Source organism: Eucyclogobius newberryi, unplaced genomic scaffold, assembly GCF_026437365.1.
Source record: "Eucyclogobius newberryi isolate DKJ021-1_F unplaced genomic scaffold, fEucNew1.0.hap1 SCAF_17, whole genome shotgun sequence".
NCBI classification, from domain to species: domain Eukaryota; kingdom Metazoa; phylum Chordata; class Actinopteri; order Gobiiformes; family Gobiidae; genus Eucyclogobius; species Eucyclogobius newberryi.
In genome coordinates, this window is record NW_027315801.1 from 23,881,464 (window position 1) to 23,896,463 (window position 15,000).

General features: G+C 39.9%; 1 protein-coding gene across 3 annotated transcripts in view; it reads right to left on the bottom strand.

The window, feature by feature from the left end:
• Nucleotides 1-15,000, bottom strand: part of plxna1a (plexin A1a) — a 354,584-nt gene that overhangs the window by 301,218 nt on the left and 38,366 nt on the right. The window contains exon 1 of one of the 3 annotated variants that reach the window (XM_072449537.1): nucleotides 9,524-9,575. The exons of the other annotated variants lie outside the window; for them this stretch is intronic. The gene's annotated coding sequence lies outside the window, so the exon portion shown is untranslated. Of the gene's footprint in view, nucleotides 1-9,523; nucleotides 9,576-15,000 lie in introns of those variants that run through there. 3 annotated transcript variants of the gene reach the window in all.

Genomic DNA, 15,000 nt, shown 5'->3' on the forward strand with positions numbered 1-15,000 from the left:
CTTTAAACAGAAATGGAGGGCTTAGGTTTCATCTTCCTGTTATTTATAATGGGATTCTGAACCCCTGGAAAGGTAAAGGACATTCAGATGCTAATCAGGTACTCAGGGTGGTTGAGCCAGGGTCTCACAAAGACAAAGAGGTTTCTAATAGCCCATTAAGATTCTGAATAGGCTAGCTCGGTAGATACAAGGGGGGAGTTTCTGTTGAAACCAACAACTCTTTCTACTTCAGAAAGGCTCCTCCCAATGGGCGGGTCTTACCACAGAACAGTATTAATATCGGAGTTCTCGACCTAAATTCTGTTATTGACAATGACTCTTGGATGAGAGTCGAAACGTCTATTTTTTCAAACTGAGTCCAGATGACTACAACTGAAGCTTTTTCTACTATATTTCTGAACCGGACTGAAAAGTAGAAAGTGTGCTGACACAGTCTCTTCATTTACGTCCAGGCTTAAAAGGTTCCTCTTCGAAATCGCTTATGGTCAGACTAGTTAGGAACAGAAAGATAAACCCACAGCTTCAGCTACGCTGCCCTAGGAGTAACTATGCTGGGGGAAGTATGACAGCTTGAGCACTATCTTCTTCTTCTGACTACTTATGCTATCAAACAATATTTATTTTTTGATTCCACTTGCAAACTGTTCACCGCCTTCTTTTCTTTCTCTCACTCCTGAGGACCTGTGGACCCAGATGCCCCTCCCCTGGTGAAGTGGTCCCTGCCCTGTGTGGACGGTCCCTCATCTGCCTGAAGAGTGGCTCCAGCTCGCTTCCGACGGTCCCTCATCTGCCTGAGGAGTGGGTCCAGCTCGCCTCCGACGGTCCCTCATCTGCCTGAAGAGTGGCTCCAGCTCGCTTCCGACGGTCCCTCATCTGCCTGAAGAGTGGGTCCAGCTCGCCTCCGACGGTCCCTCTTCTGCCTGAAGAGTGGGTCCAGCTCGACTCAGACGGTCCCTCTTCTGCCTGAAGAGTGGGTCCAGCTCGACTCAGACGGTCCCTCATCTGCCTGAAGAGTGGGTCCAGCTCGACTCAGACGGTCCCTCTTCTGCCTGAAGAGTGGGTCCAGCTCCAGTCTCCTCGTGTCCGTCTGTCCGTCTGTGAGAGTCGGATCTCTCCTTCACTGGAACTCCTCCAGGTTTCTACGCTTTTTTCCCAAAGAGGTTTTTTTGTAGTTTTTCCTGGCCGAGAAGGAGAGTCTAAGGACAGAGGACCCTGGGACATCGTCCCTCGCCACCACAGACATTGTCTGACTCCCTCGCCACCACAGACATTGTTGATTCATTTCTCCCTGTGGCCCTCAGAGGCAACTGTTGTTGTGATTTTGGGCCTTACAAAAATAAATTGATTTGATTTGATTTGATGAAAGTACTTTTACTGTAATATGATTGGAAGGGTTATTTTTAGTACGTTTACTGTGACATTTTGCCGAAAGGTTTTGGGTTTAAGTCCCACAAAAACATAAAACTCACAAGGAAAATAAGGAAACTGATTCAAATTGTTGCTGTTAATCAAAAATCTGAACAATTCTTTATCAAAATCTCCACATTTAACACTTTATATCTGTATATATATCTGTACTTTTACTTAAGTTGAGTATTTCTACCACCTGACTGTAACATGGTGAATTGAAATGCAAAAATGGTAAAAATGTAGTCTTTACTTTACTATTGAAATGTAGGGTTTATATAGAAAGCGTGCGTGTATTTTCTTATTACAAAATATCTTTACAAACCTTAAACCTTAAACTTTAAGAATATTAATGAAGAAATTATAAATGCGCAGACTAGTATTTGATAAGTCACAGTTATCAAATACATGTGTATATTTCCCAATTGCTTCAACAACAAAAATATCCTCTTGGTTCCAAAGTTAAAAGAAATTCTGCAACAGTACTTTTAATTTCAATAAGACATTAAGCATTAAACTACTTAATCTTATAAAATACTGATAGATAATGATGAGCCCTATGTCGCTAAATCAGATTTGAGAATTTACCTTTGATTTATTAGATTATTGTGAGAAGAAACATCAGGATTTTATGATTATTCATGATTGTTGTGCTTTCATTCACAAATCTAGCTTTAAGAAAACAAACTTTCTGAATGAAAAAGTGATCTATCACATAATGAGCCAGATAATTTGACTTTTTTAAGCATAATTCAAACTGAAACGGCTCATTGTTGCTGCTGTAATGTTGTATTTCCTCTGATTGTGACCAGAATAATCATCATTATCGATTAACCGAATATTCTTAACATCCCTGGCCTTAAATAAGAGCTGGTCTTTTAGGAGCCCAATTCTTTCAAGCAATTGCGAGCAGTGTCATCAGACGCCGCGAGATAAATCACCGCCCCGCCCCTCAAACAACTACAAGCCAATGAAAACCTATTTACAAAGCTTATAACATCCTGCGCCGTTACATTCACGATCGGATACAGTTGGGTACGTGCCATGTTCTGCGGTCTGAGCCTCACGCATTAGAGCTCTGGAGTTCGGGCCCCCGTTTCCAAACTTATAATAAGCGTTTCGGTGGAGCTTGTGCGTCTCCCACCTGCGATTCTAATAAAGATAAAAGAGGCGGCGTACAGTGAGCGCACGCACAGTTTCATTTACAGCCACATTCCAGCACCCCCCCCCCCCCCCCCCCCCCCCCCCCCCCCCCCTTTGTGTTGCCCCCGGACAACACAAAGGCCCCATTGGACAGCCGCCAGTGCAGAGTATGAGAGCACGAGCTGGTCATGACTTTAAACATCTTTCATTCAAATAGAGACAAACAAAGGCAGGACTCTTCTATCTACTCGTGTCATGCTCTTTTGGTGGAAATACACACAGTTTTCACACTTGGTTTAGTTTGGTTCAAGCCAACGTTAGTCCTGATTAAGCCTGTACTAAACAATTATTTTAGTGGTCGACAATGAGTCAAAGGATTATTTCTGTAATACTTTCTAGCGTTTAAATACATTATCAAGCAAACAGAGGTTGAAACGTGGTGACTAAAGGCTTCTAAATGGAGAATATGTACAAATAAAGTGTATTATTGATGAAAAAGAGAAATTATTCATTCCTTTTTGACATTTTGATGTAATAAAGTCACTGTCTTTGTCCGTATGATCCAGCGAACAATTAGTGATTAGTAAAATATAATTGCCCTTCTTTATTTATTTACGAATATTCACATTTAGTCGGTTAATCGTTACCGAGTCCTGATGTAGGCTTCTTATGGTCTTTTTGTGTAAATGCTGATAAATAACCAATAATTATCATCACAAAACACGTTAAAACATTAAAAATGCCTGCTTACTTGGACACTGAAGGATGCACATTAGTGTTGTCACGGAATTTCAATTCCAAACACGATCTCGATACTACGATGAAAGTTTCCATGTGGTCTTATACAAGCTCTGATAAAGGTCAAGATCTTTCTAAAACTGTTCAGGAAAGGTCAAAATGAGTGCTGTTTTTCAAATTATTTTTTTGGTATTGATACTACTGAAAATCAAAATCTCGTTTTAGTATCAATTAGTATGCGATTTTTGATACTTTTGACAACCCTAATGCAAATACATATTATTAGTTGTTTGCATCAATCATTTTATTTTACTACAACTTTACTGTTAAGAGTTATTCAAACATTACAAATACTGCACAATACATACAGCAACTTAAAGTGACAGGTTGGACAACTCATTGAACTAAAATGCATTCAAATTGTTGCTGAAAATTATAAAAATGTCATACTAGAATCTAATACTCATGTTTTTAAGGTTTATAATTTCACTTCCTGTTTGTAATTGATGACATCAAACAAGGAAATTACCCAGTAAACACTGGGAAAAAACTCATCTAGTCAAAATTTGTTTTAATTTGATAGATGAAAATATATGAGAGTAACTTTATTTAGTTGACTAGTTTAGTATGTCAAAAAAGTTGTTTCTTTTGGATAAATTATGCATAAACTTTGTCTGGAATCAGTATCCTAGTGTGATGTCACTTCCTGTAATTTTCTACAGATTTTTTTCGACAAAAAATACCTACTCGATTGGTGTAAAACTATAATTTATACGTACAACAGATATACACACACCAAATAAATAAATTAAAATTAGAAAATCTTAGAAAAACTTCCCATACACACTTTAAGAAAAACTAAGACTTAAACGCAACAGAATAACTTTTCACACATTTATTCATCTGCGAACACCAGCGCTTTAGCACACGGCACAACACTGAACCATCACAATTAGCTGCAGCAGGTTTGCAACAGGGACGTACAGGATTAACACTCAGAAAAGTCCGAATTACATCCAAAGGCGATGAAACAAACGAGCGGCGTTGAGTCATCCCGGCACAGACTCGGGGCAGTGACAGGTGCCGCCGAGCCGTCACTCATTACCAGAGCCGTAATGCTCCGTACACTGTGAATTCTGTTTAAGACCTAATCATTCCTAATCTCTCTAAGTCCTCAACAATGCACCATTCCCACACTCGCAGCCCTCCACTGTGCAGGGACTTATTTCACAGATAAAGAAAGTGCAATCATAACAGAAGCGCACTGGCGCTAGCTTGGAGACGAGTTCATTTGGTGCGCTGTAACTATGGGCATTATTATTACGGTTTAATGGTGTGTCAATGAAGGCTTGCTAAAAAGGATTTTCAGTTACATTTTAATGAGCAATGTGGATTTTAATCGGCCTCAACGTTATGTCCCAGTGCTGGGGAAAAAAGGAAAAGATATGGATGTTTGCAAGATTGATTCAGAAATCACATTGAAACTGGGACTAAACTGGGATTAAACTGGGACTAAACTGGGACTAAACTGGGACAAAACCGGGGCTAAACCGGGATTAAACTGGGACTAAACTGGGACTAAACTCTGACTAAACTCTGACTAAACTGGGACTAAACCGGGACTAAACTAGGATAAAAACTGGGCCTAAACTGGGACTAAACCGGGACTAAACTAGGATAAAAACTGGGACTAAACTGGGACTAAACCGGGACTAAACCGGGACTAAACTCGGGCTAAACCGGGACTAAACTCGGGCTAAACTGGGACTAAACTGGGACTAAACCGGGACTAAACCGGGACTAAACTCGGACTGAACTCGAACTAAACTCGGACTAAACTCGGACTGAACCCGGACTAAACTCGGACTAAACCAACCAGGATATGACCAGGACTACGCCAAGGTTTGAAATGAACAAAACCAAGTCGACATCTGGACTAAATCCACAAAAAATAACTTATTATTAATGATTGATTATTGATTACTGATTCTTCAGGGCAATATATAAGAGTTACGTTATTTGATATAATTCATTAGTAACATTTAGTAACACAAAATATAGAAAGATGGGACAAATATGTGTCATTGGGAATATTTAAATTCTCAAAATAATTTCAAATTGATTGCAAAAAGGTGTTTGGTGGTTTGTTAGTTCAAATCCCTCTAATCCCACAGTTCTTACTCCTATGAGCTGTACGAAAACTAAAAGGATTGGTGTTCTTGGACAGGCATTTCCAACCTGAGGCAAAGTCCCAGGGGTCCAAATAAATGGTGTGAATTGTAATGAACGCTTACATAAAGTATATTATAATCAGAATTGTGTTATAACATCTTTATAAACATAATTACAATAGAAAGTAGCTTCTCAAGTAGGAGGTTCGGGTCGCCAACAAATGCTCGGGTAAACCAAGGGTCACTGGAAGTAAAAGGCTGGAAAACCACTGTCAAATCAATGACTAAGTGACAGCCGTGTCTCAGCCAACGTCTCCTCATCGATTTGGGTTCAGCTCAAAACAACGGAAACAAAAGTAAAATCAATTTGAAGCATTTTCTATTCCAACGTTCGTATTCTTGTCGCCATCAAAATTGAGATACTTCAGCTCACTGCATAATGACAGTATTCACCAAGCTGGAACTTCAACATTTATTCTGCACAAAAAGTCAACAGGCTGGTGGACTCTGAGAGCGAGCGCCGCCTCTTTGTTTGTCACAAATATTTAGCTCCATCAACCAGTGCCATTGTGTTCCCAGGGCTCGAGTATTTATTGCCCAGAGAAATGCAATAATGATAAGTAGGCCACTTCAACCAAAATAGAAAACACACAAAAGAAGAAGAAGAAGGTGAAATTACATATTGAATTGTTAAGGTATTTAAACTACAAAGACCAGCTCGTGGATGCTATTTCACTAATGCACCAATAAGACTGAGTAGGATAACGAGGCATGGGCCTTATGTAGGTTTAAGTATTATCAATATCGTATTATAATAATAATATCGCTTTTTGGGTGGTGCCTGTGTTTGCCCCAGTGCCCCAGATTTATCGTTTTGAACTATTGAACTGAACATGACTAATGAATAAAAATGGAACAATTAGGCTAAATATGTGTTCCTCAGATAAGTACATTGTTATCATTTTTGCTAAAAGTAATTATTTTTACTTAAAATAGATTTATGCTTGCTATGGATTGTGATAATTGGAAGATAATTGTGAATAGGGCTGCAACTAACGATCATTTTGCTCATCGATTACCAGTAGTCAAGCGATTATTCTTTAGATGAATCGATTGGTTGTTTGAAATGCAAAAGTCACGTGATGAAAATATTTTTACAGACTTTTTCCCAGATTAAGCTGTGATGTGAAGCTGTTTGAAGCAGTGTTTTTATCAGAAATATGTCATTTTCAGGCAATTGCAGATCAATTTCAGCCGTGTTTTCTCAGCTCATGGCATGTTTTGGAACCTTTGTATCGCGACCAGTGAACAATCATTTGATCACGTAAACAATCAATTCGTTGCGATTAATCGATGGACTTGTTGCTGATCGTGAATTTGCTTTGTTTAAGATGTGTTTTTAAAGATGCATAATGTAACGTTTCTGCTGGGGTATCTGCTTTGCCAACTGCTTTGTCTAGAATACTCACACTTTATGGCATCAGACCTCTCTCTATTGCATTTATTCAAGTTAAAAGTATTTTTAATCTCTCTCTCCATAGATCTGACCTGTAACTTGCCCTGGTGATGTAACCTGCTCGTCTCAGACCACAGGTATCTCATAATTTAATCAGATTCATGTTGGTCCATTTGACATAAAGACGAGCACTACCTAATACCTAAAGTACGTAGTTAAAGTAGATCCCAGTGGGAATGTGGAAAGCTTAGATAAACATGGCTCATTACGTGCAGTTTAAAGAAATGACCCGTACTGCCATTTCTCAAGAGCCTTCTTCCTCTTAGGTTGATTTACCAGAACTTCCAGGCAATTAAAGCGACACAACAGAGCGTCCAGCAAGGGTTAACACACTCTGAGGAGCCAAAACATGGAAAATAGTATTTATATGTGGCAGGCGGCGAGCATTCAGAGGAGGATTCCCAGTGCGGCGCTCGTCCCCGTGATGGCTGTATGGAAGTGTGTGGAGCGCATGCTAAAAGGGGGGTTGTGTCATTTACAGGGGCTTTGAGTGCCTGAATGGCCCCCACAAACGCACTCCTTTATTGGGGAATTTGGCGTGGATAATCGAGGCTGGCTCCCGACCACAGAGCGGCAATTTTGCAGTTGAAGAAAATGAGACCGGGATGGAGGGAAGGAGGAAACAAAAGAGAGAAAAAACGAGAAAAAATGAAATGGTCCATTCGTTTTAAGTCACTGGAAAGAAAATGGCTTGTTGTGTGATAAGGGAATGCTGGGAATGGGTTTACAGTGGGAAAAGTTGGAAGGGGAGTAATGTGCGTTCTGATTGGTTGGAGTGATGTCATCGCTCAACCAATCAGATGCTACTACTACCACTACTACCGCAATAAGCTAACGAGTATGTCGACAAAGTACTATCTTAAAAATAATGTTACACTACTGCGACTAGAATAATATCCCAATACTGAGGCTGCGATCATACTCAGAATGAGACAATAAACGTGATGAAAAGGTTAGACAATATTCTGATAAGAACTAGACCGAACTAGAACTAAAACAGGGCCGATCTAAATGTACATCGAGAGCAAACACGGATCAAAAGGAAGAGGAAGAAAGTGCTTGATCTAGAAAACTGCTGTTACTGCTGTGACCAACGACAACTACCGTATTTTCCGGGCTATAAGTCGCACCTTTTTTCAAAGTTTTGGCCGGGGTGCGACTTATACTTATATTTATACTTATATACTTATACTCCGGAGCGACTTATACGTGATATTTTTTGTTATTTTCACAATTGCAACCGCATTTCATACTTTCATACTTCTCTATTATGCATTTTTGGCTGGTGCGACTTATACTCCGGAAAATACGGTACACTAATCACATCTATTACAATTATTACTTTAAAGTAGCAGAGTAAAACTGTATATGTTGAGAAAATCCACTCATCCACAGGAAAAACAAGTAAAAACCAAAGCAGAGAAGCATCAAACCCCGGTCTTGCAGTGAGATCCGCTGTGATGCCATGTATAATATATGTATGTGCAAGTTAAACAACAATAAACTGCCACCTTTTATCTGTAAGATGTTCCCACCTTGCCTTTCTATATACTTCCTCCTCCACATTTCCCCCGACCGAAACTCTTCGAGGGAGGAAAATGACTGCACTAGAACGGGGGAATTGGTGAGAATGGGCTTTAAAAAACGACATAGGCTGGTGAAAATGGCAGGAGGATATAGAGGAATGCCGCTCCCTGATTGGCTGCGCACGTTGACAGATGGGGAAGTAAGTGCGCGCTGTAGTTTGATACCTGCGGGCGAGCACAATATCACCATCTATCTTGCTTGAGAGACTTTAAATTGCGTCGGCTGCAGAAAAGCGTTTTTATTGTCGCGTCGGTGCACTAACATTGGCCATAAAGGCGAATGTCGACTGGCCTTTAGAGAAGCGCTGGTGAAAACGTGCACATTCAGTAACATCTGCTTTACATGGAGGCATTTTGGGTGCGAGCCGGGTTAATGAGAGACTTACTTTACACCGCGTTAATGAAACTAAACTGCACCCACTAAAACGCTCGGATTAAAGTCATGCAGCAAAGAGGGCACGATTCATTGTTTGTATAGAAATGCAGAGTAAACATTGTTTTTTTGAATGAAGGAATGCCATTAAGTTGATTCTTAGGTTTTAAACTGTGGAATCAAATCTTTGATGTCAATGCATTTCTGCGCGGTACAACGTGATTTTAATACCGAAAATGCAGCTTATTAACTTTGATGTTTTGTGAGTGGCAATACAATAAAGTCATCTCAGTGAATTGTGTGTCATGCATAAAATGTTGGCAATGCAATTTCATACAGATTGCGTTCACACTTTCCTTTGTTTGGTCCAATCTAAAGGCCAGTTTGAGTCTTAATGTTTCCTTTGTTTGTTCTTGTTTTAGCCCTGGTCTAGTCCAGATTTAGTGTGGTATAAACTGCAAAGCTTTAGAACACACTATGATCTCGTTAGCCTTGTATTTCAGTCCAGATATTAACTTCAAACCAACATCCGCACCTTGAAAACATATCACCCCCAGTTTGTAAACCAGCTTGTAAAATGTATTTGTACCTCTCCGTCACATCCTGAAGGCCATTTTCCTTTCAGTCCTCCCAATAAAGCCTCCCCTTTTTCTTTTGCCCAGGTTATTGTCGGGACCACTTCCTGATTAGAAGGCTCATTTCCTCTGGAGGTGTCAGGTGATTGGCAGGAAGTCAGGTGACACACACACACACACACACGCCACACACACACACTTACATTAAACAGCTATTGGGAAGAGTGGATCAAACGAGTCGAAATCAAAGCCAGGGGTTTGAATGTTTTTGATGCCGAGGCACGGAACAAAACAGGCCTGAATTCAATCACGGTTTCATTAATTCTTTGGCGTTGTGTTGTGCCGGCCAAAACGAAGTGAAGTCAGTGTGTAAGTCCCGGAATGCTTTCGTAAACAACAGATAGCATCGTATCGAGGATGAAAAATGGCAGATGGAGAGAGGGGACTTATTGGAATTGGGCGTAAACATAATATTGCGTCGTAAAAGGGGGACGTAAATAGTGTTAAATCTGATATCAGGCCACCGATACCAGCCAGAAAAGGATGTCCTTCAGAATTCAACCATGATAGACAAAGCCAGTGGTTCTCAAACTGTGGTACGTGTCGTGAACCCCGAGTGATACGCAAAGTCCTCTGCAATATGAGAGATAGCGTAAACAGCAGAAAGAGGGAATGTGATTGGTGGAGGTGGGTTGTTGGGCGAATTTGGCAGTCGGCTGTTTGGCTATACATCGACAAGGAGGTCACTAAAGATAGGAGCGAGGAGGGAAATATGGTGATAATAAATATTGTATATGTGCAGCTGTATATTTGCTTGTGAACTGTACAGTGTGTGGGTATTGTAGAGTTTTTGTGTATGTTTTCTGTCCTTTGCTGCAGAACAAGAACCAAGGTAAGGTAAGGTAAGTTTTAACTTTATTTGTACCCAAGGGTAGATTTGGTTGCAGGAATAAAAGAGAGGGCTGCTCACACACCCATAGACAACATTAATGACATCGACAGAAAACAGACAGTGACACAACAGAGACGACTAGTGCTCCAGACACAGAGACATGGATAACAGTATACAAACAGTTATTAGTGTCAGAATACAGCGGATAAAATACAAGTACGAGTAAAAGCCATCATAGATACAAAAAAAATAATAAATAAATAGGTTAAGAAGGCTGTGCAGTCTGACTATTTAGTATTTTAATAGCTGAGGGAACAAAACTGCTCCTATATCTCTTGCTGAACCTGCTGGAAGACAGTAATAAGTTCATCTTTGTCTGGTATGGAAAAAAAAAATGAAATTATGGTATGATAAAGAAATCAATGGACAACTAAAGACATGTCCTGTGCAACCATTAATCAATTAAAAGCTTTATGTAAATGGAAAACCAGGAGTAAACAGCATCTTCACAGTAGAACAGGGATATTAAACTGTCCAGTCACTTCATGCTTTCTCCTCTCTGCTGTGGTCCATATCAAATCGTACAATATGAACTCAATAATTAGTTGAATTATAATAAACATTGGCCGATGACTGGACTAAACAACTGCCGCCCCTAAATGAAATAAAACAAATGCGTTGAATATCAATCTCGCTTTAATAAAGGAGATTGTCCTGCCCCACACGTATATCTCGGAGCGCGCTGTTCCAAAGCACAGCCCGGCAGCTCCGTCCCAGTCTGATTTATGGAGGTTAAAACAATCCTGGCTCTGCATCATCATCATGAAAGCCTTTTGCTCCACAGTGTTAAATGTATGAGTGAGAAACGAGCCAGCTGAATGTGACTGCGGTGAGAGCCTACTCCAGCAGACGCTCTCATGTGAAGGAGGAGACACATCCACACAGTCACATGATGCCATCGGGTTTTAGAAACACTGCCGCCGCTAAAAGCTGAATGAGAAGCGTGTCAGGTGGGATAAAGTGTTCATACGGCGAGCGAGCTTTGTAGTCTGCGCGCTAGGAACGTCAAGATGTATTGAAATTCAGTGTTAGAATTATTGTAAGAGGAAAACCATCATGCGTTTACAAATATTCATGATTATTGACACCATGAGATTCCTTTGAAGTGTGCATCTTAATTAAATGAAACCCTCCGTGTGATAAAGGAAAGTTATTGTGATATTAAACTGAGAAAACTGTCCTTCAGAGAAAACATTAGGTTTGCTAATTGTTGCTTCTGAAATTATTATTATTCTTTGTTCATACAATTATATCGTGTCTTAGCTTCTACTCATATATTTAGTTTGTAATATTTGTATGTTTTTATCACTTTTTTTAATATCTCTGGTGTTTCCTGTGCGGAGCCTCTGCAGCAGGAGCGGTTCAGCATCATTTTAAACAACTAAAATAAAAAATCACTTGCAAAGACAGACAGAATTCAATGGTATTTTAGTAATTGTCTTTTTTTTTTTTTTTACCTCCTTCCTTATTCCCAAACCTCTTCATTGCTTCATCACCGACGCACCATTTTCAAGTGTCAATCATCACGTCCTAACTATCCAAGAATAATTTCAGCACTCTTTCTTCTCCTCATCCGTACTCCGAATATTCAAACCCTCCAACCTCAGAAGGAAACATCTTCAGTTCTGTTTTAGATGCTCGCTCTCGCCTGGAGCTATACATATTCAGAGTAGTACATGTGCGTATGTGGAGACCAGTGTAGGTGTGCTGCCGCCACTCGCTTGGAGTGCAAATGTTTAAACAAGTACGATAAGCCTGGTGCATTCACGTGGAGCTCTCTCATAAATATGTGCCACATCTTGTTTGCATATTTCTTTTTAAAAAACACATGGGATGAAAGACAACAACAGCAGTGGAGGAGGGATTTGCAATAGACAGGAAGCAGTTAGCGCGCACACGCTTTGAAGATGGGATTAGAAGAGACGTAAAAATATGCTCAAAAGGGGAATAAATGATTTGATGGGGTTGGCCGTGTGCGTTCTGGAGAGCTCTTGAATTGGGTTTGGTGTGGAATGTGTGAAATGACAAATTATAATAATATATGCGGATAGTTGACGTCGCTTGTGGGATTCTGCGAGTGTGTAGGTGTGCGGACGAGTGCGCAGTACAACAAGAGGCTGTGTACTTCAATTGTCACAGCAAGAGGAACTTAATGTGGCTTTGAAGATGGATCAGAAATATGGGCGGTGTTGTTAGAGCAGTAAATGTGGTCATCTTAGTCGTTTTTGCCTTTTTTTATACTTCAAATATGGATCAAAAGAACTAAACAAAACAGAAACTAACAAACGGTGAAGCGTAACATTAAAGGAATTAATTTGCCGACAATCACGAACAAAAACCGTCCCATTTCTCAGTCACTGCTGGATTTATTTATACTCAACATTTTCTCACACGCAGCGTTTTCTATCGCTCTCTGCGTCCACAATGTTAGTCTCAAGCACATAACAGCAGTACAGTATAGTACTTATCTAACTACAGGTCATTTGCTCAGATATGGCACTTGTAACTTGCCTGGGTCACATGGTAACCAGCCCTGCATTACGTTAAATAAACTTTTGATTCAATAATTTGTACAGAAAATGTCCCAGCAAGGTTTTAAAATTGTGCATCATTAACTACTAACACACTGATATAAGAAAGAAAACATTTAATCCTGCTCTAACTTTGCGGCTGTCCACATCGCTCAGCTACGCTAACAGCACACTTCCTGTTTCGCTCAGAATAAAACATGTATCGCTCACTGCCCACTTCCTGCTCGCACTATAATAATTTCTCGTAAATAGTTACCTTTACAATATCTCTGTACTGGGGCAAAGCAGATTTGACTTTACTACTTAAAAAATCAAATGGATCCAGCCACTTAAACATACAGCTCATGATTATTTAGGCATGTTTCCACTTTACACTATCATAAAAAACAAAATATGAATCAGGTATAGTTTTTTTATATCTCAAGACTTGCTGTACATTGAAACAAACTGGTTCTAGTGCGTTTTATTAGCGTGGACTGACTGAGAATAGAGGTGAGTATCTATAAATAATAGATAAGATAGAAGCTTTGGTTGGTGGGCATAAATCTAATTAATTATCTATAAACTCATATTACACTGTATCTATTTTTGCTTGGTGAAGATTTTGGAGTGGGCAAATACAGTTTTACGCAGATCATGTATTTAGCTTTCAACTGTTCTTCTTAATCTTATTTTCACTTATTTTCTGATATCACATAAGGCAAAGTTGAAATGAAATCAAGTCATTGATCAACAAACAGTCAACAATCTGGACCAATCGATAACGTACATTTTTGTGCATTCTGGGTCAACATATACATATAGTGAATTTTAGTGTTTGTTTGAGGCGTCACTTGGGAATGACGTGCAAATCTGGAAATATTACACTTAATTATGTTGGGCTGATCTCATCTAAACAAACAGGTTTTCATGCTTCGCTTCCATGCGCAGCTATTCACTTTATAATGAATGTCCCCGCATGCGAATAGATGCTTCTGCTGATTGCAAATAAAATACCTTCTGGAACAGCCGGTTGGACAAAGGAATATAACAATGTCACAAAATCCTCACCGCCGCCAACAAAAGCTGGACTGATTTAGCGCTTTGACCCTGCAGGACGCGGGAGATGAGCGAGAGGAAGGTGGGATTTAACGGGCCAGCGACGGCGTGACGAGTTAAATGTTTTCGAGCCGGCCTTCCACCGCCTTGGTTTTAATAAGGACTTTCATTTATATTAAAGATGCAAATGTAGCCTTTACAGCAGATTGATATGCGCGGCGAAAGTGTGTTAGCTCGTGTTCATTAGCCAAGTGTAATTGTGTTAGCGGGGCCAGGGGGAAAGGCTGCGCGGCGGAAAGGTCACGTCTGAGCCGAGATGACACGAGGACCACACAAAAACATACCTACAGTGTACACAAGCCCGAGAGGAGCGGCGCGGGCAGAGGATGCTGAATGTAATGGTTTAACATTGTGATCTCTTAGTCCAAAAAGTGACGATAAAGGCGGTCGGATGTAGCATTAGCGTTAGCGTTGTAGCGAGTGAGTGAGTGAGTGGCACGGATCATCTGCCTCGCTTATCAGTCTAGACCAGGGCAGATGTGGCTACAAAACCAATGAAAAATGACTCCAGTTTATCGTTTTTGGCCTGTCAATCTTGTAAAATGCATTATCATTATAAGAGATTTTGTTTTCGATGCTGATATCCAATATTTGTCTTACTGCTTTGGCTGATTTGCATATACTGATAACTTTTCACGTACTTTAAAATGAATAATGTATTTATCTGGCGTTTAAACAGATTTGTGTTGACGTGCATCCGTAGTTTTAGCCTGATTGTTCTTTTATTCACATTTTTGCTAGTTTGAGCGCACTAGTTTAATGAAAGAAGATGAAAAAACTGTGAATGACATTTTGCCGGCTAGAAAATATATTGATATGTTAGATTACAATGTCAGATCAATATCAATTTTAGAACTCATATATCACCAATCCCTTACTATTATTAAAGTGATAAATATAATCCAAGACT